The sequence below is a fragment of the Lepidochelys kempii genome, chromosome 10 (assembly GCF_965140265.1).
Source record: "Lepidochelys kempii isolate rLepKem1 chromosome 10, rLepKem1.hap2, whole genome shotgun sequence".
Classification (NCBI taxonomy): domain Eukaryota; kingdom Metazoa; phylum Chordata; order Testudines; family Cheloniidae; genus Lepidochelys; species Lepidochelys kempii.
Genome location: NC_133265.1, coordinates 71,014,974 through 71,038,421, shown reverse-complemented (window position 1 = coordinate 71,038,421; position 23,448 = coordinate 71,014,974). Strand labels below are relative to the sequence as shown.

Genomic DNA, 23,448 nt, shown 5'->3' with positions numbered 1-23,448 from the left:
CCTCCCTCCCCCGCTTCCACCCTGCAACACCAAGCAACCTGTCAAGCCCATGACAAGTGTCTTCTGGCCACAAAGCCATCAATTTCTGACCCTCTTAGCCAAGGAGCAATCTGCCTGGTGCAGGGAGCTGCTTGTTTCATTTGCAGCTGTGGTGCAAAAATAGATGGGAGGAGGGCAGCAATGGGGATCTATATGGCCAGGTGAAGGCGGTGATGAGCGAGGAAGGGAACAAACACAGGCCTGACCAACGGTCCCGCAGCTCTTTCTTCAGATGTATTGGATTTTAAAAACACGTTTCATAAGGGAAAGGGCCCAGAGGAATAAGAGGGAAAGAGTAACTGGAAATGCTGCATCCATGGGATCTATACCAGTTAGGGGTGTTCTCCGTGCAGAGAGAAGGGCTGGCCACCTCTTCCTGAACCATATTTTCTTCAGCAGCTGATAGGAATCACCAGGGGAGGCCGCACGGTCACTGGACAGCCAAATCCAGCATTACATCTCAAGAAGGTGTTACAGAAAGGCAGTGTCTGTCATCTAAGAGCATTAATACAAACTATTTGATCATCTTCCTGCATTCTGTCACCTGGCAGGGAATGAACTGAACTTCTGGGTCAAGTGGAGGACTCCCACAGCATTGAGCCATTTAAACAAAACCCAAAAGACAACAGTAAATGGCATGGAAAGCGCTGTAAACCAGTTTGTGCTGGGGAGTAAGTTAACACCCATTTTGAAGTTCAGGAGAGAATTATCTTTTCTCCGATTATGTTTTGTGTCCAAGGAGGATATTACTTGGGAAGGACTCTACCTCACAGGGTGGGAGAAGAATTTATTCTCCTTGGCTCATTCAATTCTCAGCCTCTCTCTGCTGTTAGGAGGTCAGTTAGTGACATTTGTAGTGGTGTATTTTTGTTTGCTTTTCTTTAACGTGGACAATAACTCCTTCCACATCACGCAGCCTTCATATGCTGGTGACTGTCAATCAATCACATCCTGGACTGGACTTGAACCAGAAAACTAAAGATTAAAAGGGCTCTATAGCGCAGGAGTAACCCCACGATCCAACCAGTCCACTACAGGCTGGGCTGTCAATCATTGCTCACACAGTAACATCCATTTTCCAACAAACAGAATCTACTAGGGTAGATCAGAAAGATCTGCTGGCTCCCAGGAAGCCAGCCCTGGCATATGCCAGGCCCAGTCAAAGTGAGCAGTAACAGAGGAAATGGGCAAAAGGGTTCTGAAGAAAACAAAAACCCAGGAGCTTTTGCCAATTTCTAGAACAAAAGCTGAACACCATCCTTTCTGAGAGTTCAGAAAGGCACAAGTCAGTTTTTTCCTCTTCCATTTGTGCAGCTATTCAGGTGCCAACTACAATAAGAAGCAGAAGTGCTGAAGACTGTCTCTGGGGTACGTGACACAAAAGCCATGTGAGAAAGCCTGTTGCCAGAAGAGTTCCAGACAAACTCCGCAAGCCTAAAAGGTGTGAAACATTTTGGACAAGGATCCAAATTCTGCAGTGTTTATTCAAAGCCAACATTAAGTCCCAACATCTTGAGCTTCCCTCCTTCATTATTTATTATCTATCTACCACCAAAATTAACCAGAAGCTTGAGGCTTCATTCTATGCCTCTGCTCCACAATGGACCAACCACCAAAGCACTTTTCACTACTAGGCGGGGAGGGACAGCTAAGCAAACACCAGCAGTTTCACTAGGTTCAGTGGATATGCGAGCACCATAGGAGCATGTGCAGCCACCAAAACTGGTTTCCCTTTGGCACCACTGGACTGGCAGTGCACAAAGGCCGAAGGACATTCAGCTCTTGGGCAGGATGTTGTCAAGAGATGGAGCTACAATTCCTAACTACATTATCATCACTCACTTCCATGATCACTCATGCAGGCTGCTCTCGGAAATGGAGGTGTGAAGCCACACAAGGAGTTCAGACTATGGAAACCAACCTTTCTTGAGAAAAACGCCCGCTGCCCACTTTGAGCTCCCCACAAAGGAAACTTCCGTTCCAGTGACAATGGCATTGAGGAGGGTTAGCTTAGGCCTATATCGGTATAACGATGTCACTCGGGGGTGTGAAAAATCCACACCGCTGGGAGATGTAGTTATACCAACCTATCCCACCACCCCACCATGTAGACAGCACTATGTTGACAGGAGATCTTCTCCCGTCGATATAGCTTCCACCACTGGAGGAGGTGGATTAACGTCCCTGATGGGAGAAGCTCTCTCGTTGGTGTAGCAGCGTCTTCACTAAAGCACTACGGCCTCACTGATGCAGCTGTGCGGCTCCTGCACTGTACGTGAAGACAAGCCCTTAGTCAGGGAACAGGAACTGAGCTACAGACTAACATGTCTCTCTCTTTAGACTACAGCAGCGCACTATTATCCATGTCCACGCACTAGTCTGGGTAGCTATCCATCTACATAATTACCTCCTGTATCTGTCGATGTATTTATCTACAGCACCTATTTATCTGAGCAGAGTGTCTCCTTGACTATTTATCTTTCTCTCTGCACAGCTCTAACATTTGTCTCTACTTTACAATGGTGGCTCCTGTAATTCTCAAACTAGGGTAGTTTCCCTAGGGACACGGGTCCCTTCTCAATATCTTACTTGCCATTCAGGGGGTGAATGATGGTGAGGTGGGCACGGATGGCAGAGACGCGTTCCCACACGCTTGCAGGGAGCGGAGGCACAAACACGTCTGTGGGTGCACATGAGCGTGAGGGAGCATCAGCTGGGATGTATCTAGCAGACACATGGACTATGCTGCCATGGGGTATTTCTTTTTCTGAATAAACCAGGATGGCAGCTGACCAGCCTTTATCTTTTTACTTGCCTCATCTAATCTCTTTCCCTGCATCATTCTCTGCACACAGAAAGCAGAGCACGTCCTGCTCTCAGTCAGCCCAACATAACTCTGTTGACTTCAGTGCAAAGTGAGGGTGCTCAGCACCTCACAGGATTGGGTCCCTGACACGGATACATTCGGACACACTCTTTGGCAGGCTCATCCCCCTCTTTTGCTGCCTAGCTAGCAACAGCAGCCACATTGCTTCAGGAGAAGCTGATGAGTCAACAGCTGCAACAAAGAAACCTTACCCCCACAGAGCATCCTAAAGGAGACAGCAGCCCTCCCCCACTTTTCACCCTTGCACCCACCCCAGGGCTGGGGGAAGCACAGGGACACGGAGATGCAAACGCCTCAACTCCTTTATTCTGGCGTTTGCTTCTCTGAATTCTGCTTCCCTGCCGCCCCCCCCCCCGAACAGTGAAAAAGGCAAACAAAAGCTTATAAATTATCAATTCCTCTTGATTGATTTTGCTGAGAAAAGCACATAAAAAAATATCACACCGAGGAGGAGAATAATTTACCATTTCAAGCAGGGAATGCTGATGTTGCTGAGACAGCTCTGTGCAGGCAGGCCACCGCTGTGCTGCCCAGCAGATTCTCCTTTCCAGCCTCCTCTCCAGCCTCTTCCCTTTGCCCTCTGGGGTCACACATACAAAACCAAACCCTTTCCTCTCACAGCTGCTTTCCAACAGGACGCCTTGCATTTCCACCAGTGAGCGTCACCTCCCACGCCTGGCACCGTTGTCTGGGCATAGTGCACCCAGCTCAGGTGCCTCGTGTCCCAGACATGCAAGCGAAGGGGGTGCCATTCATGACGGAATTTGTAGAACGATCATCCCAAGGTTCAAAGGTATGAGCTAGCATTTGTGAGCCCATCTGACTGGGCAATTACAGCTCTGCCCCACGTTTATTTCAGCACCTCTTTCTTTCTCAGCAGCTCAAGCTGGTGAAAGATGCTAGTCTGACAGCCCTGGAGATCAAGGCCTCTATTTATCCCCAGGACAGGTAAAGCACAGACAGCAGCATGGCAAGTTTCCCCCACTTACCACCCCAGCAATGTGCATCAACTCTAACCGGGAGGAACTACCTCCAGTCCATGCTCAAGTTTACATGCTGCTACCTCACCACTACTGCAACGCACAAAGGCTGCAATAGTGGTGTGGATGCCTCCTACCGCCTCCACCTGCCCAGGAGACTCCACTCTTTCCTCTTCCAAAACAGACCTTGCCACACATATCCATGCTCGCTGTCTCCAAGATAGATGGCAGCAATTCCCTCTACCCAATGATTAACGGGGATGCCACTGAAGCTACAACTCAGGCACCAGGCAGTTGTCTGAGTCTTAAGCAACAAAGGTTCAAAGTGAAAATATTACTGTAGTGTTCCACACACGCCAGCGGTTCCCCAGTCACTTCCAAACCAAATTCAAAGTCTTGGTCCTAATCAGTAATGCCCAAAATAGCTGAGAACCCGACTATATCAGAGATGACGTAATCGCCCACAGTCCAAAGATACTAGTACAGTATAAAGGACATATGAGCAGGCAATTCAGTTCTTGGCCTTCTACCAGTAAGGGGAACAATTAGTGCCAATTGCAGTGATGGTATTCTTGTTGCATGGGCACCTGTCCACTGGAAGCGATGGAAATCACCAGGCTCATGTCACAGAACCCAAACAGCTAGCAAGTCTGTGGTCACGACTGACCTGGACTGGATTCAAATAGGCCACTTCGCTATATCCCGATGTCAAACCCCTGACTATTCAGCCTTTCCCCTTATTTCCAGTTGTGAAGCGGGCACCTCTCTGCTATATTGTGACCTCCGGCTCATTTCAGAGGGAGGAGCACCAAATAGTCATAAGCTAGTAACAGCTTTCAGCTACCACCAACATAAGATGCAACCAGATGTCTAGGCCAGAAGTGAAATGCACTGTATTAGTGGTGCCATCAAACAGCCAGTTTCCCCATGGCTTGTTTTTATTATTTTTTTTTTTTCAAAAAGTATCACCCTCATTTTCCTCCTTTTTTCTAGTCTTTGGTCTCAAGAGCCAACAGCTCTAAACAGGCAGAGAAGTTTGACAGCTGGAATTTTAGTTTAGAGAGAATAAATTATTTGGATTGCTGCAAAACTCTGCACTGTGTACATGCACACAGCTGTATTTTTTGTGTTTGTTTTTAATTCAGAGCGAGGGAGCATCTATTCTCCCTAAGTCACTGTGGCTCATCCTCTCCCCTGTCTTTAGGGAGAATTTTTGGACCACGCAGCAGGAAAAATAAATAAATAAAAGCTATTATGAAATAAGTAAAATGACGGCAGCTTTGGATTGGAAGTTATTTCCCCTCCTTGCTGCAGTAATGATCTGATTAGGGTTCAATCCTACCGCATCCTTCATGCTCTAAGTCATCTTTACAGAGTTAAGCTGCCTGAGGGAGATGGATGGAGGGAGTGTGTGTGTGAGATTCTGATATAATACAGTATTGAAGGGATATTGTGCTCACCCTCTGGCCACCTCATAAAAATGAGAAATTTCTTTGGGCTCTGAGGGGTTTTTTCCAGGGCATTTGCAGAGATGTGTTTTTGCAAAACTATCATTTCAGCCACATATAATTTATGTGCATTTTTGGATCTGCTACATCAGCTGGAAATCTACCCACCCCTGTGAATCCATTGCTTTCCCAGACATTACCATCATTCCCCCCATGCTAATCTGTCTTGCATCCCTCACTTTGACTTGCCAGCTTCCAAACTGTGCAGGAAGCCAGAAGGGTGTTCTGGTTCCACACCACCTAACCATGAGGTGGCTGGTTGTAGCCCAGCTCCTTAGGGCCAAGAATCAGACCACTGGCTTTCTCCATGCTTCCTTTTCACATGCTGGTTGCACGTTTGTGGAGGACATAGCAGAGCACAGACACAGCCCAAAAGGTTCAGTCGGAGTCCTGGGATATGCTGTCTGGCTTTATATGGCAAGGACAGTCAGAGACTGGAGCAGGGCATTCAGAGAGGGGTGAAGGGGAAAGTGACAGATTGTTTCTTTTATTAAACTACATTATATGCTGGTGAAAGATGCCAGAATGACAGTCTTGGACAGGGATATCCTCTGATCCACAGACCAGACATAGCCCAGGTAACTGCAGGGCAGCTTTCCCGTTCTGCGCCTCTGCCATGCCTTGCAGAGACCCTGAGGAGCTAGAGAGGAATGCAGGCCCCATGGCCCATTCAGTTCTTGGCTCCTCTCCGGAGATGACTCTTACCAAGCATGACCATCAGCATGTGATTTACGCCCGGGATGTGGGAACCTGTCCACTAGAAATCGGATTGAGACCCAACAAATCCTCTCACTGAACCACTGTCAGATGGATCTTAGCAAGCTATCGCCCTGCAGCAGCGAGCTCTATAGGTTAATTATATGTTATTTTTAAAAGGTGTTTTGTGGATTTGTTTGAAATGCCAGGTGCCCTCTACTTCCTGCATGATGAGATGGGCTAAATAAGAGTCGTTGACTGGCCATCTCTGGCTTTGCCATTATTTTATGACTGCTGTTATTTTTGCTCTTTCTCTTCTTCTTTACAAATTGAACAGACCCATGGCAACAAAAGTAAATGTGAAAGTGATACAAACCACAGGAACCTGTGTGCAAGCAGTTGGCATATGAGCAACAGTTACTGTATTACTCCTAGGGTTACTGAGCATGCTGAAGCAAAGGGAAATATGCTTCTTACGTAGCAAAAAGAGGGGACATGGGGTCACTCTGATTGCATAACAGGACATACAGGAGACTATAGTCTTCCCTCCCCACCCCAACCTAAGCTGGGTGCAGGAATGAAAGCATATGTGTGGTGGAGAGGGGGAGCCACCAGATACTACAGTCAGCAGGCCATGTAAGCACCCAGAGAGAAACAAAGACAGAGTATACTCTCAGGGTGCAATTACCATCCAAGTATGGGACTGCTCCACGGCTAGTGCACTGCCATTCTGACTGCATCAGTGATGGGGCCAAATCCAGAGCAGCTACACAATGCATCTGCACCTGCATCAGTGCCACCAGGCATGCAACGCCATCTATAGCAGAGTGACATTGTTTTCTGTGCACAGAACTGGAGCCACCTTAAACACCCGCTGTTGATTCCAAGAGGGTATGTGGAGAGCTCTGGAGACCAGGAATGAAATCCATGCTTTTAGACACTGGGTCGTGGGGTAGCCCAGCAAGTCTGAGAAATAACAATTTGTGCTTTTCCAGCACCTCCTGTTCAAGGAGATCGAAGTGCTTTGCAAGGTGGGTAGACAGAGTTCTGCAGATGTGGAACGTGAGGCACAGAGGGATTAAGTGACTTGTCCAAGGTCAGTTGCTGAGCTGTGAAGAGAACCCTGGACTCCCAACTCCCAAGCACCTGCTCTAATAACTACAGACTACTACGTCTCTGGCTAGCAACTGCATTTACACTTGCCAGGATAAAATTATGCAGTCTACCAGTCCTCACACTTGATGACTTAAACTGATGGAAGAACCCTGCCCCACCCACTACAAGGAACATCATTGCTCAATTAGGTGCATAGACTAAATGGACTATTAATGTGATCCAGTGAGGCAGGAGCCAGGATACGGAACTAAAGAGAACATTGGTCTGTTCTGGTAAACCAATTCCTAGCTGCCTGAAATTAGGTAGGCCTCTTTAAGCTGGCAGAGTGCAGTTACAATTTGTCATACACCAGCTAGAATAAAGTTGGCACAAACAAAAATTATTTGTCAAGGGTGGTGGCGCCAGTGAAAAACAGAAGCTTCTGCCTGTGTGCTTTGCAGCCAGAGCTCCCTGGCTGCAGTATCTGCACTGTACCTTCGGTAATCTTTCAGTGTTGTGTCTAATACCATGTATATGAGCACGGCATATTCTCTGCATATGGTTCAATCTCCTTTATCAGCCAGAGTAATTTGGCTCCAGCAGGGACAAAGCAAAGCAGCAGATCTAAAGACCGATTTAAATATCATAATCAGAGCAGCTAGACAAGGAGAGTGCAGTGGTACTCAGGGCCGGGCTGCACAAGGCTACCACAGCAAAGCCTGGAATCCAAAAACAGCGTCTGCTCCAAAAGCCTCCAATAGCGGTTTTCGCCGTCAGAGAGCAATCACTTTTTTTACTTTTTTCTCGATCCACAAACCCTCTTTCTTATTTTTTTCCACTTGGCAGCTCAAACTCAGCCGAGATTAATTAGTCTAGGCGACATTTAAGTACTGCACACAGAACACAAATGAAGAAAAAGGAATGGCTCACTCCAAGTGCCGCTGTACTAGCCTTTCACGAGCTGAGGTCACAAGTGAAAGGAGTTGGCTAGGTCTAGCCGGATTCCTAGTAGAACCTTGTTGCTATCCACAAAGCATTGGTCAAAGCACTGCACCAGAATTTGTTGTTTCTCTTTGAATGTTATGTTTCCAGTGGGTGTCGTGTCCATTTATTGCATGTTAGGAGGGTGGGATGCTGGAGGAAGATGGGGAAAGTTTTGTTCCCGCTCTGGGATTGATTTGGGCAGGTTTCCTTTTTCAGTGTAAGTTATGTTTTTACTAATATTTCATTAAAGCATCCAGAGACTCTGGGAATGTATGCCCAGGAATAAAAACATAGTGCTCTTAGTGGAACAAGCAGTCATCTGTTCTGCAGAGACTATCTCCCGGAATAGCAGGAGGTGCCGAAGGTCAGGATGGCGGTGCATTGACAGAACTGTTTGGGAGAGCCCAGGGTTGGAATAGCAGAGGGTGCTCTACAAAAAAGGAGGAGGGTGCATTAGTAGGGCTGTTGAGTGGTCAGAACTGGGACAGGGCGAGGGCTTCCAGGGCAGATTACAAGTGTCACGGCACCTTCCTCTGGAGAGTACTAGACTTGTGTAATTGGGGATGCTGTAGATCAGGTCCATAGCATATGCGAGTCCTCAGATTTTCATAGCATATCCATTTTACTTGGACCTGCTCTGTAGCAGGCCCCATTATTGCCCATCACTTTGGCCATGTCACCTTTATCCTGGATCTCATCTCACTATATCAAATTCAAACTTCTTGCCCTCACCTTATTGGCGCTTCACAATTCTACCCACCCCTATTTGTCCACTCTGTTCTCTCACTGTACCACCCCTACCACCATGATCGCCACCTTCTCCTATCTACCAACAACCATTACCCAACCTCGTTACCCTGTTTGTGAGCTTCTCAAATACATATCTCCAGGCTTTCTTCCCTCCTGCCCCTTACATATGGAACATCTTCCCTGAACTGATCAGCAGGGCCACTACGCTCTGCTCCTTCAAAACTCTTCTCTGGCTGATTTCTTATGACATCCCAGCAATCAGTGATGGACACATGGGGTGTTTTAGGCATTTGCATCTACCCGGATGCAACATAGACTAATCCCATTTGACCATCAATTATATATTTGATTATATACCTCTCCCTCAAATTTCATGGGTCACATTGTAAATTGTAAACTCTTCCAGGGATCATCCAGGTCTTCATATGTGTTTGTACAAAGCCTAATACGAGAGCGCCCCAAATCTGGCTGGAACAGTAATAAACAAATTAATTAATTAATTATAATCAGGAGTATGGTGACCAGTGTGAAAAACTGGGACACTTTTTGGGGGGGGGAGGAAAAAGAGGGGGTATACTTGCGTTTATAAGACAAAACGGTCCCAATAATATTGTCTCACCCGAATCAGGACTGAGATACAGTGACATGGCTGTGAAGGAGAGTCCCAGGAGTGGAATAACCGTGTGGATGCAGATGAGGATTGAAGTGTATTTAAAAGCTGTGGGAGGCGGGCAGGACTAGAATAATGGGGCAGAGGGGTGAAGGAGGACTGCAGATCGGGACTGAGATGCATTCAAAAGCTGGAGGAGGCAGGGCTGGAATAACTGGAGGGACTGCAGATTACGACTGGGGTGCCTTTGCAGAGGTGTGTGGAGATGTTTGTGTGATACCTATGCCTGGCAAAGCCCAGGAGCACTGTCAGTCTCTTGCACTCAAAAGCTATTTGATAGGTATGGACATTCTCTTTAATGAAGCTGTGAGAAAAGATTCCTCTAATGTTTTTGAGCAGAGCTTCCACGAGTCTCCCTCCTCCTGCCCCTTTGCAAATTACTGGGATATTGTCACTAATTATCAGGCTGAACAAGTGAAATTATGCAATTTGTTACAGACACACTAGAGAAACAACACACAAAGCAGGTTTAGACATGAGGAAAAGAGGCGAGTTCTGAAGAACCCTTGAGAGAGTCTGCCTCACACAGCCCCCATGGTGAAGCAAAGGGAAAGTGCTGCTGTGGGGGTGGGACGGGAGGGGGTGTCCCAACGGGAGAGCGGGAGCATTGTTGTGTTTCATAATGTCTTCCTTTTTTGCTAATGTTTACTTCAAGCGTTTCACTCTGAAGTCTTACAAAGAGGATTAAGTAGTGAGGAGGTCTCACGAATTTAGGAGGAATTAGTCAAGCGGTAATCAGAAAGGAAATTAATCTGAAGAGTTAATTAATCAGCCAAGGCTGAGAGACTTCAGCCAGTCCTCCCTCACACACCTTCCACTTAGCAATTTCACCCATGAGTACAAAATATGGCAGTCACAGGGATAGAAGGAGACATTTGAGTGGGGGAAACAGTCAGTATCTTGTTCTTCCTCCCACTGCTTTCCAGTGGTAAAGCACAGTGACTACACAGCATGGGGTTACAGTTCCACCTTTCCCACTATGATTTGGGGGTGAATTTGGTGCTTCTGCATGTGAGCATCTTATAGCTCTGGTTAGAGCTAGGCACAGGTCAGGAAGGGGCTGCACAAACTTCCCAAGCACAACCCTACAGTGCTAATACACCACAATCTAGTCCTGCAATCCACTGATTACTAATCTCTGCTCATGCAGCTCATCCCTGATTTCTACCCCTCCTGCTGCCCCACTCTGCCACCTTCATACAGTGTTGCCAGTGCTCCTCAGCCATGACCTTCCAGCTAACGAGCATAATTAGCTCAGACGAGCTTTAAATTACTCAAGTAATAAGGCATTCACCTTGGAAACTATACCACTCTCTCATACAGCTCACCTGCAGCAAGGGAAATTGGGGTTAGATATTAGGGCAAGCTTTGTAAATATAAGGATAGTTAAACATGGGATAGGTTGCGGAGTCCCCATCACTGGGGGTATTTAAGAACAGGTCGGACAAATGCCTGTCAGGGATGATCTAGGTATACTCGGTCCTGCCTCGGTGCAGCGGGCTGGGCGAGATGACCTCTCAAGGTCCCTTCCAGCCCTACATTTCTATGATTAGGAAAAGTTTCGGGATAGTGAAGCTACATATTCTTGCGCTTAATTTTATCTTGCAATTTCCAGTTCTAGCCCCTTACCCTAAGAAATCCCTCTCCTTCCTCACTGTTTACATCTTTTAAATATGCACTGCTGGTTATCACATCCGCTTAGCCGTTGTCTAGCCAAGGTATACATACTTAGCTTTTTTGTACAATTTAATCCCTGCAGAACCTTAATTATTTTTGTTGATCTTCTCTGAATTCCTTCCAAGAGGGAATCAAGTGAACTGTTTTGCAAAATTGCTCTCGTTCCTTCCATGCTATGTTTTGCCTAAAGTATATTTCCCTTGGGATGGGATACACACCACCCACAGTGGTGGTAGTGGGATAGTGAAGCTTCAGTTAAAGCCCACGGCATTTAGGAAACATCTCTGCAATTCACAGCAGCAGCAACTTTATTCAGATAATGCATCTCCAAACTTGCTAGACCTAGGCCAGTTTGCTAAAACATCTGAAGTCTCATTAACGGTACCGTTATTATTAGACTGTGTTTATTCACTCAGTGGACATTTTAATTGCTCTCATGTCTAGGAGAGGCTTCTATTGTGTTTTATAGACCAAAATTAAAGATTCATTCCCAAAAGCTGCCTACAAGCCTCTCTGAGGAGATGCTGCGAATTCAATGTCTAGTTAAAACCGTGAGGGGTTATTCAACTATGTGAAAGAAATTCATGCATGAAAGCTCCTTCTGCATAGGACACCAGAAACCCTCTCCCCAAATAACCTCCCCTAGACTAATTTCTAAAGATGTTCATTGGCTCTTATGTCTTTTATCAGATGACAGCCCAAAATGGAGTTGACCTGATTCACAGAATGGTAGCTGCAGTAATCAAAGTATCCTACCCTGGTATCAGAAAGTGCAAACAGCCACCATGGTTGATTGTTGAAAAAAACCCAAACCAACAGAAGACATACTAAGCCCTGGTCTATACTACAAACTAATGGTGATGCAGCTATACCAACCAAACTCCCAGTGTAGACAGTGCTACGTTGACAGGAGGGCTTCTCCTGACAACATCGCTGCCACTTCTAGGGAAGGTGGAATAACTATGCCAGTGGGCGAAGCTCTCCCGTTGGCATAGGCAGCATCTTCACTAAGCACTAGAGCGGTGCTGCTGCAAGCCCTCGGCCTCCTCACAGACATCAAAGGGGACATTTTTGTAGAGGTTTTAGCTGTGTAAGTACCACCCAGTGCTCAGGAGAGCCCCCAAAAGCTTGAGCCTACATTAGGGTGACCATATGTCCCATTTTGGCTGGGACAGTCCCTTTTTTGAGCCATGTCCTGGCCATCCCGACTTTTTTGGTAAATCTGGCCCTTCGTCCCGTTTGCTCTTGCCATCCTGATCATCAGTTGGCAAGATTAAACTGGACAAATGCCCAGTATTGCCAAAAAGTGGGGTGTGAACTCTTGCAGGGAACAGAGGAACATGTGGGGAGGAGGTGAGCAGCAATGCCAGCCCTGCGCAGGAGGGAGGGTTGGGGAGAGCAGCTCGGGCCAGCAGGGGGGCTCAGGTCAGTTCTGCACACAGGAGGGAGAGAGGGACTTTGGACTGGCCCCGCCTGGGTGGGAGGCAAGAAGCGCTCGGCCCCGCCCCATGAACGAAGCAGAGGGTGCGGGACCTCCTTGGGCCAGCCCTGCACGCAATGGGTGGCCGGGGGGCCTTGAGCCAGCCCCGTTCACGGGGAGGGGAGGAGAAGGAGGGGGAGGCCTCAGGCAAGTGACCGGAGGGAGGGCCAGCCCTGCATGCAGGGGTAGGGAGGGGGACCTGGGGCCGGCCCTGTGCACTGTCCCATTCTCCCTTTAAGAAAATATGGGCCCCCTTGCCTATATAGAGACTGAGCTACCTTTGACACCGTGCCCCCCGCCCCCCGCCCCCCCCCAAAGTGGGTGGTGCCACCAGTTCAGGAGTAAAGTCATTGGCAGGTGATAGTGTATGAGAGAAGCTTGTACTGCAATGATTTGTTGGCATGGAAATGTGGAGGAAGCACGGCCAGAATGCTCCTTCATTAACCACCACGGATGGACACATTCCCTCAACCCCTTTACAAAAATCAAGAGGAAAAGACCCATGTTTCAGGAGAAAGACAGAACATTGGATGCTCTGGCAGAGGCTGAGAGCACACAGGCTGTTGTGAAGGTCAAAGGGGAGCGTTGAGGGAGTCAAAAGGGAGAGTATGTTCAAGTCTGGCCGGAGTTCATTATCAAAGGAAGGATGTTATAGAAAGAAATAGCTGGACACGCGCAGGCCAAAACATAACAAGGTTGAACTCCGAGGAGACAGAGCAGCCTCAAGGGAAACAGATTCACTTCACAACAACCCACTCTGCTTCCCGACGGTCTGCTCAGTCATGGAATGAATGGGCTTACTCTGAAATCATCTTCCCTGGTTTGTCTTCTCGCATTATTTCAAAGTGAGGCTGGGATGAATTAACAAGGGAAAGGATACAAGAGCAGAACGTGCACCGCTCCCTTGTATCACATGCTGGCAAAGGCAGACTGCTTTGGTTGGAAGAAAAAACTACTTTTGAAAGCGAGTGAGTTCTATCTCCTGCAGGACTTTGGCTGACTATGCTGCTAATCAGCTCCCCTCAGACCAACACTGCAGATGGTGCAGGAGGCCCTGAGAGCCAGATGCCATGGTCAGCGGGAAAGAGAGATTCCTGAGCAAGATAAGCGGGAAAGGCCCCCACAGCCCTGTTTCCTCCATGCTGATACCTGCACATGAGAAAGCATTAGATCAGTGGACTCAGCGGAGTGGTCCAACCAGGTGTTAGCACAGGGGTGGGCAAACTTTTTGGCCCGAGGGCCACATCTGGGTGGGGAAATTGCTTGCAGGGCCAGGGCAGGGGGTTGGGGTACGGGAGGTGGTGCAGTGTGCAGGAAAGGGCTCAGGCCAAGGGGTTGGAGCAAAGTGGTATATGAGGGGCTCATGGAAGGGGGTTAGGGTGCAGGAGGGGTGTGGAGTGCAGGAGGGGGCTCAGGTCAGGGGATTGAGGTGCAAGAGGGATGCGGGGTGTATGAGGGGGTTCGGGCAGTGAGTTGGGGTGCAGGAGGGGTGCAGGGTGTGGCAGGGGGCTCAGATCAGGGGGTTGGGGTGCAGGAGGGGTACAGGATGCAGCAGGGCAGGGAGCTGGAGTGCAGGAGGGGTGCGGGGTGCAGGAGGGGGCTCAGGGCAGGGGGTTGGGGTGCAGGAAGGGTGCGGGATGCGGCAGGGGGCTCAGGGCAGGGAGTTGGGGTGCGGGGTGCAGGAGGGGTTCAGGCTCCGGCCCAGCACCGCTTACCCAGAGCGGCTCCGGGGTGGCAGTGGCGCGCACCGGGGCCAGGGCAGCCTCCCTGCCTGCCTGCCCTGGCCCCACGCCGCGCCGCTCCGGGAAGCGGCCAGCACCACGTCCCTGCGCGGCCCCTGGGGGTGGGGATAGGGGTGAAGAGGGCTCCGTGTGTTTCCCTCGCCTGTGGGTACCTCCCCCAAAGCTCTCATTGGTCACGGTAACCCGTTCCTGGCCAATGGGAGCTTTGGGGGAGGTACCCACAGGCAAGAGCAGCGTGCGGAGCTCTCTGCCGCCCCGCCCCCACCCCCACCTCCAGGGGCTGCAGGGATATGTACACATTCCCATCTGTTTTGATATGTACACATTCCCATCCTGATATAGGGTACTGGAAGGTGGCCCTTTAAGAAAAACTAATGCCGCGGCACAGGGCCCTGAGGGAGCTACCAACTCCCATCTGGCTTTCTGGGTTCCCTACCTCGGAGGAGGAGCGCCACGTGGTTGCTTTTGTATTGGACACACTATTTGCCCCATAGAACGTCCTCTGAGTGCCCTGTAAACAGACTTCTGCTAGGCCCACGCTCTTTCTAAGTGGGTTCCATGGTATATATGTGCTTATTATATAAAATTCAATAATTTATAGTCCGCCCCTCACCACAGCATCTTCAGTACAGCTAAATATTCAGAATGCTAGTTCTCATCTATGAAGCTCTCTCTTCATAGTCAGAGGCCTGGGTAGCGCAGTGATAGATGTTCTCTCTATGTGGTACCCTGACAGCTGAGATCAAAACAGGCACTGCTGCTTATACCCTCTTGATTAATGCCTCAGAGAGCAGGGCGCTGTCAGTGCGGGGTCTCCAGTCTGGAGTTTGATTCTCTCCTTGCTCCAGGAGAGCGTGAGAACGAAATCCTAGTTCCACTGAGATCAACAGCAAAACTTCCATTGACTTCACGGGGGCCAGGATTTCACTCTGAGTGTGTTGACGTTTTGGGCACGTTTGTTTTCTCAGCAGTTTTCAAAGCGGAGGTTGAACAGAGTTAGTATGTTATGCTGGCAGAGGGTGTGAGCTGGGGCAGGAAGACCTTTCAGTGCCATTTGACAGGCTATACCTGATTATTGGGTTCAACGTGATTATAAACATATTGACATGCACGCCAGATAACTTGCAAGAAGGAACGCATGTACGCACACATGGGTATACATATGTACAGAGGAACTCACACCCTCTCATGTACTGCTATCACTGGGGTGGGCAAACTTTTTGGCCCGAGCGCCACATCTGGGTGAGGAAATTGCTTGCAGGGCCAGGGCAGGGGGTTGGGATGGGGGGGCAGGATGCGGGGTGTGGGAGGGGGTGCGGTGTGCAGGAAGGGGCTCAGGGCAAGGGGTTGGGGCAGAGGAGGGGTGCGGGGTGTATGGGGGGGTCAAGGGAGGGGGTGAGGGTGCAGGAGGGGTGTGAGATGTGGCAGGGGGCTCAGGGCAGGAGGTTGGGGTGCAGGAGGGGTGCGGGGTGCAGGAGGTGGCTAAGGGCAAGGAGTTGGGGTGCAGGAGGGGTGCAGGATGCGGCAGGGGGTTCAGGGCAGGGAGTTGGAGTGTGGGGTGCAGGAGGGGCTCAGGCTCTGGCCCGGCACCGCTTACCTAGAGCGGCTCCGGGGCCAGGACAGCGTGTTTCCCTTGCCTGTGGGTACCTCCCACGAAGCTCCCACTGGACGCAGTAACCCATTCCTCGCCAATGGGAGCTTTGGGGGAGGTACCCACAGGCAAGAGCAGCGTGCAGAGCTCTCTGCCACCCCACCCCTGGGGGCTGCAGAGATGTGGTGTGGCCGCTTCCCGGAGCGGTGCGGTGCCACAGGGATGACAATCCCGCAGGCCGGATCCAAAGCCCTGAGGGGCCGGATCCGGCCTGCAGGCCGTCGTTTGCCCACCCCTGTGCTATCAGATGTATTTGTTCCAAAATCGCCACAGAGCAACAGACAGCTTCAAAGGTTGTCCTGGCTCAGAAGTAACAGAATTCAGTTCCCTGGTCTCCATTCCCCTTCCATTTCCGTATTGATGTTTGTTCTCTTAATTTGAACGCAACCCATGCATCTTGTTGCCCGGCCTGGGACTGCTTTTCTCAAGTGGCAATAACCGTTCTTCTTAATTCATTCCTTCTCCAGGAAAAGAGCTTTTCCTGCATGAAATACTCACATCCGCCAACATGATGATCGACGCAGGGTGCAGCGAAAGCTGCCAGAACTAACACACGCTCTGGAACCAACCAGACCACGCAGAGAGGTAAGTGGAAAATCTTTACATACTCCACTTGTCAAGGCTAAAATATATACATACCCGCAGCTCCAACAGCCGACATGCTGGGAACAATATATCCAGGCAGGCTTCCCAGGCATTGGGCATGCAGTTCAATGTTTATGCTAAAGAGTATTAACTAATTCTCAAGGCAAGCAACAAGGTTATTAAAGGGAAAGCCTGGCTGACTGCATAATGCAAATGGGAGGTGAAGCAGGGGACATCAGCAGAGTGGCTGGACACTGCTAGAGCAGAAGTAAAAGGGGCTGTAAGTACTGCACACTTTACAAAGGTCTGGGTAGTGCCATGATCAAGTTGAGAGTGATGGAATGAATCTAGTGTCATCCATTCAAGAGGACAATGCCCCTCGGAATACAAGAGCTGTAACACGAAGAATTTCACTAAAATGTTCATTCTGCCCAAATAGTTTTCATAAAGCCAGACAAACAAGCTGGAAAATATCCGCTGAGTCACCCTGACAAGTTTCCATTACATCCTACAGGGCTTCTCTTCACAAAGGGCCCATTATCAGCCAGATTTTCAAAAAGCATGTTGGAGGTACCTCGGGTGCTGTGCTCTTGTGAAAATCTGGCCACCAGTGTCACAGTGTGAGAGGCTGGGTGCTGAGCACTGGTCTTCTCGAAACAGTGCCTCCATCACCATAGGGATGGTGTCTCCATCAACCACTTGGGAAGCCTACTCCACTGCCCAACTGCACCTAGCCTTCAGAACTTTCTCTTCATGACCTTCAGAATCCTTCCTTCACTGGACGGCACGCCACCGCATGGTCCAACTGCCTTCTGAAACTTTGCCAACTACCAACCTTCCATCCTTCCTTCCTATTGTTGCCTGGAAGGTAGTTATAGGCTGTGATCCCATATCCTGCTTGGTGACTCCCATCTGTAGGTGTCTTGATAATAATAATACCTCTCAGATTCTGTTTTTCATCCACAGATCTCTACGCACTTCATAATGGTCAGTATCATCCCCATTTTACAGATGGGGGAAACTGCAGCACAGGGAGGAGAAGTGATTTGCCTATGGTCTAGTGGCTGAGACTGGAACCCAGGTCTCCTGAGTCCCAGTCCAGTGCTCTAGTCACTAGGTAACACTGCCTCCCCTAAAACACAGGGAATCATCATGATTACTGTTCAGCTAGACTACTTCAGCATTTTCTCCGATGGAGAGTACAGCGAGGGAGCACACAAAATGCCTCTCAACACAGCCCTGAGGCCAGTCACCACCACCAAAAATCTTCAGAAAGATCCTCAGGATACTCAGAAGTTAACAAATATCATCCATGAGTTTTATGACAGTATGATGGCTAGAAGGATCAAAGACAGCTGCACATTTCCAGCAGTACAGTGGGGTGAGCAAAGATGCCTTCTCAGACCACAGACATTCTATGCATTCTCCAGTGCTGCAGGAAAGGGAACAAACCTCCAGAACAGAACACATGGAGAACGCAAATCTTCACCTTCTAGCAGCCAGTACACACCAGGAACATTTTCTTGTGTCTGTGACTAGAGATTATGCCCTAACATACTTGATGAGGTTGGTTTTTTTTCTTTCTTTCTTTCCGGTAACGTATTTGATTACTTGACTGGTTTGCACTATCAGATCCACTGTGTCTGTGACCTCCAGGCTCAGTTATTGCAGTTGTGCTATATCAGGACATAACAATGCTAGACCTGAAGAGATTCATCTGATTCAAAATATAGTAGCTCGCCTGCTATCCAACAGAGAGCGATATGAGCATATAACTTTCATACTCCAGACATTTGGCTTCCTCTTGAACAACAAGTCAAAAGTCAAGGTTCTGGTCCTGCTTTCCAAGCAATGAGCAATGCAATAAACCCAGACTACCTTAGGGACCATGACCTCCCATGACAGCTGGGCTCCTCAGGCACTAGCTACTACAAGGATGAAACCTGTGGGAGCCTGAGCTTTGGGACCTTCTTACATAAAGGTTAACATGGCATTGCTTTTAGGACTAAATACAAGACTCACCTTTCTCACTAGAACAACAACAGATAGTGGTAATACAACATTTACATTTTTTTCCCATTTACCCTCACATGCAAGGGAAGAGGAAAGAGCCAAAAACAGACCTACAACACTGATTAAACTACTGCCAATGCTGGTATTTCTGTAAGGTGCTCAGATAATATCCTGCTGAACAGGGAATAAATGCCTAAACAGATCAGTGAGAGTTCCTTTAGGAAGGTTAGCAACTGGAGATTGCCATCTGGTTCCATCTGGAGATGGAAATATACTTTGCTGGCAACTGCATCCCATTGATACATGCACAGGACAATCGTCAGACCCTGGCTAGATGGCTTTGTGCATCTGCTTTGGTTTCGCTGCCTGCCTGAGCAAAATAGTTGTATGTGCAGCCATATACTTCCCCAATAATGCAAATGGGAAACCTTCTGTTGGACCCCATTCCAAACTCCTCCGAGTAGGCAGCATCCGTCCCAGCAACGTGCCCACTTCCACCAACCTGGACAACGGAAACAGGAAAGCCAGCAGAGGCAGCTCTCAGAGGGTTTGAGAGAACCTTCCCCAGCTGACTGAAGGAACGGCCTTTATCACACTTCAGCAGGACCATGTCCAGTGGTCACACTCCTTGCTGGAAGGAAGGTAATCTTGGGAGGGGTTTGAAAAAAACAAAAAGAAATAAAACACAAGGATCTTTTGCCAAGCTCCCAATGAGAACAAGATGGGAAATGAACCTTTCTCCCGCCTCCTACCCATCCCCATTTATACCCTTGAAAAACAAAGAAACATTTTTTGTCTGGAAACTCCAGCAGCACCACGCTTAGGAAATCATTAGTGCAAATTCCAGCCAAGATTATTTATCCTTAAAGAACCAATACGACAGCAAATCTCACTCCAGCCGCTCCCAGGCTCTGCAGCTCGATGCAGATAAATAGGCACTTACCACCAGCTGCTAATAACTTCATAAAACATCTTTCTGCTTTTATTCCCCTGGGATTGCCCCCCCCCAACCCACACACACTATTCAGACATGTAGATTGGAACTAATTCTTCATAGACGTTCCCCTTCCCTAGGGGCATCGTTAAGGGGCAGCATGCAGCCTCAAGATGTCTCTCAAGCAACTTCACTACTATACTGCCTCTGCCTTTTTCATAGATTCCAAGGCCAGAAGGGACTATTGTGATCATCTAGTCTGTCCTCCTGTATAGCACAGGTCAGAGAACTTCCCCAAAATAATTCCTAGAGCAGATATTTTAGAGAAACATCCAATCTTGATTCAAAAAGTGTCAGCAATGGAGAATCCAACATGACCCTCAGTAAACTGCTCCAGTGGTAATTACTTTGGCCATTAAAAATTTGCAGCTTATTTCCAGTCTTAGCTTCAACTTCCAGCCACTGGATCATGTTATATTTCTCTGCTAGACTGAAGAGCCCATTGTTATTTGTTCCCTATGTAGGCACCTATACACTGCAATCAGGTCCCCTCTTAACCTTCTCTTTGTTACACTAAATAGACTGACCTCCTTGAGTCTATCACTGTAAGGCATGTAATCTAATCCTTTAATTACTCTCAGAGCTCCTCTCTGAAACCTCCCCAAAATATCAACATCCTTCTTGAATTGCGGACACCAGAACTGGACACGGTATTTCAGCAGTGGTCACACCAGTGCCAAATACAAAGATAAAATAACCTCTCTACTTCTGCTCAAGATTCTCCTGTTTATGCATGCAAGGATCACATTAGCCTGTTTGGCCACACCATCACACTTTTAGCTCATGTTCAGCTGATTATCCACCATGACCCCCAAATCTTTTTCCAGGACACTGGCTCCCCACAGTAGAGTCCCCCATCATGTAATTATGGCTTGCATTCTTTGTTCCTAGATGCATACACTTACATTTAACCATATTAAAACACTTAGTTTACTTGCACCCACTTTACCAAGCAACCCAAATCACGCTGTATCAGGGTCCTGTCCTCCATATTGTTTAACACTCGCCCAATTTTCGGGTCATCTGAAAACTTTATCAATGACAATTTTACGGGTTTTTTTCAGGTAATTAATAAAGAAGTTAAATAGTGTAGGGCCAAGAACCAACTCCTGCAGGACTCCACTAGAAATCCACCCATTCAATGACGATCCTCTGTTTACAATTACTCTTTGAGATCTATCAGTTAGCCAGCTCTTAATTCATTTAATGTGCGCCATGTTAATTTTATATCATTCTAGTTTTTAAATCAAAATATCATAAGGTACCCAGTCAAACACCTTACAGAAGTCTAGGTATATTACATCAACACTATTATCTTTATCAACCAAATTTATAATCTCATCAAAAAAGATATCAAGTTAGCTTGACAGAATGTATTTTCCATAAACCCATGTTAATTGGCATTAATAATATTGCCCTCTTTTAATTCTTTATTAATCAAGTCCTGTATCACCCACTTCATTATCTTGCCTATTATCAGGATTGATGACTGACAGGCCTATAATTACATAGATGATCCTGTTTACCCTTTTTAAATGTTGGCATGTCATTAGCCTTCTTCCAGTGTTCTGGAACTTCCCCAGTGTTCCAAAATTTATTGAATATCAACATTTATGGTCCAGCGAGCTCCGGAGCTAGCTCTTTTAAAACTTTTGGGTTCAAGTTATCTAGACCTGCTGATTTCAAAATGTCTAACTTCAGTAGCTGCTGTTTAACATCCTCTGAAGATATTGGAGCAATGGAAGAATGTTATCATATGATATGATTATGTCATCTATTTTCCCCTCCAAATACATAACAGAAATATTAATTGAACACTTTTGCCTTTTCTGCATTATCATTGATAAATCTACCATTTTCATCTAGTAATGGACCAGTACCATTGTTAGGATTCTTTTTGTTCCTATTATAATTTTAAAAATCCTCCTTATTGTCCTCTTCTCTGCTTTCCATAGATATTCCCTTGTGTTCCTTTCCTTTCCTTATCAATTTTCTACAATTCCTAGTTTCTGATTTATATTCATTAATATCAACTTTTCCTTTCTTCTATTTGCTATATTATTTTCCCCACCCCTTGTTTTAAAAAATATATAGCTTCCCCTCTAAACCAGGTCAGTTTTTAACTGATACAGCCTTCTTCCTCAATTGTAGGACTGTGGCTTTTTGGGGTCTACTAAAGTATTCTTAAACAATTCCTAGTTATCATTCACATATTTTCTGATTAAATTCTTCCTCCCAGATGATTTAGCTGATAATTGTTTTCCTCTTTATGAAGTTGGCCCTTATAAAGCACCAAGTATATGTGTGTGTGTATAGTCTGGACTTTATTCTGATTGCACATTAAAAATGTGATCAAGTCATAATCGCTTGTACCTAAATTACCATTACTTTTCAGTTCTGTTATCAGTTCCTCTTTATCTGACAAGATGAGGTCTAATATAGAATTCCCCCGTGTTGGATGTGACACTTTTTGAGTTAGAAAAGTGTCATTTACAATATTTAGAAATTCCAAGGATGTTCTAGTAGAGGCAGCATGAGACCTCCTGCATGTGTGTCTTAAATCTTACCCCTCCCATATCTGTCCTCAGAGCCATCCAGCATTTTGTCTGAATTCATAAAACCTTACGCACAGATCCATCTTCATCATCCACTCTTGCCAGAAAATCCTAGAATCTTGAACTCAAGATTCAGAAGCATTAAGTGGAGGAGAAGCCAATTCCAATTGTTTTGTTCTAAAGTTTAGATGGATTTGTCAGTGGGTTTACAATGTCTGACTGATTTGCGATCCTGAATTGCTTCCAGTGCATGTGTGTGTTGGGGAGAGAGGGGGGTTCTGAAATCTTTATTGTTCCCTGGAGAGTTTGGAAAATCTTTTAAGGATAAAATCCTTGTCCCATGGAAGCCAACGGGAGTTTTGCTATTGACTTTAATGGGACCAAAATCTATCCCTAGGGGCGCTAATTTCAGACCACGTTTTTGAAAATCCAGGTGAGTTTGGCTTTAGGGATCAGTGCCAGTGGTAATCATTTTCTTACATGGATCCAAATTGACTTCCAATGGCTGATTTCAGTGGGTGCTGATATGTTTAGCTTGCACACAGATCAGCTGAACAGTCAAGGTTGAGTTTTGAACTAAATGTCTGATGAGGAAAGAATGTCACCCCTTTTGAGGGCCACTCTGTAGTAGGTAACAAATATAGTTTTTGGCCTTTCCACTTATTTTTATTATTATTCAGAAATGTATAGGTCCCAAAGTGTCTTCCTTCAATAAAAACACCATTCTACAAGGCTTACCAAAACCTGCTGTTTAACAACAAAAAGCCCAAACCCCATTCCTGATTAGGAAGATTCATGAAAAGCCTTGCTACACAATTTGTACTGGAATGGCATCCTGCAGCTCTCCAAACTAAGGCTCTGTCAGAGCCCTGTAGGAACTATGTTCAAGACGGGAGAGTCTCAACTGAGAGTGCCTTCTGCTGAGCTTAAGAAGTGCAGGCCCTGAGTCAACTGTGATAAGAACCCAGCAGATCCTAACTTCTGTACTGTGACATAAATCAGTGGGACCTAGAGGATGTAAAGCTCTGTAGAGCGTAATCAATGCCTCTAGCCACATATATATAAAGAGAAGTGCCTAAATTATCCTTTCAAATTCTGCACCTGGTACTCCAGCACAGAACACATCCACCTTGCTACCAAGC

General features: G+C 47.2%; 1 protein-coding gene and 1 long non-coding RNA gene across 8 annotated transcripts in view; one reads left to right on the top strand and one right to left on the bottom strand.

Moving 5' to 3' along the window:
- The window catches only part of NTRK3 (neurotrophic receptor tyrosine kinase 3), a 455,727-nt gene that overhangs the window by 144,877 nt on the left and 287,402 nt on the right, over nt 1–23,448 (bottom strand). The gene's annotated exons all lie outside the window — the stretch shown is intronic.
- LOC140895048 (uncharacterized) overlaps nt 1–23,448 on the top strand; it is a 58,106-nt gene that overhangs the window by 33,291 nt on the left and 1,367 nt on the right. Inside the window, exon 3 of the long non-coding RNA XR_012154052.1 lies at nt 16,627–16,744. This is a non-coding gene — a long non-coding RNA (uncharacterized lncRNA). The remainder of the gene's footprint in view (nt 1–16,626; nt 16,745–23,448) is intronic.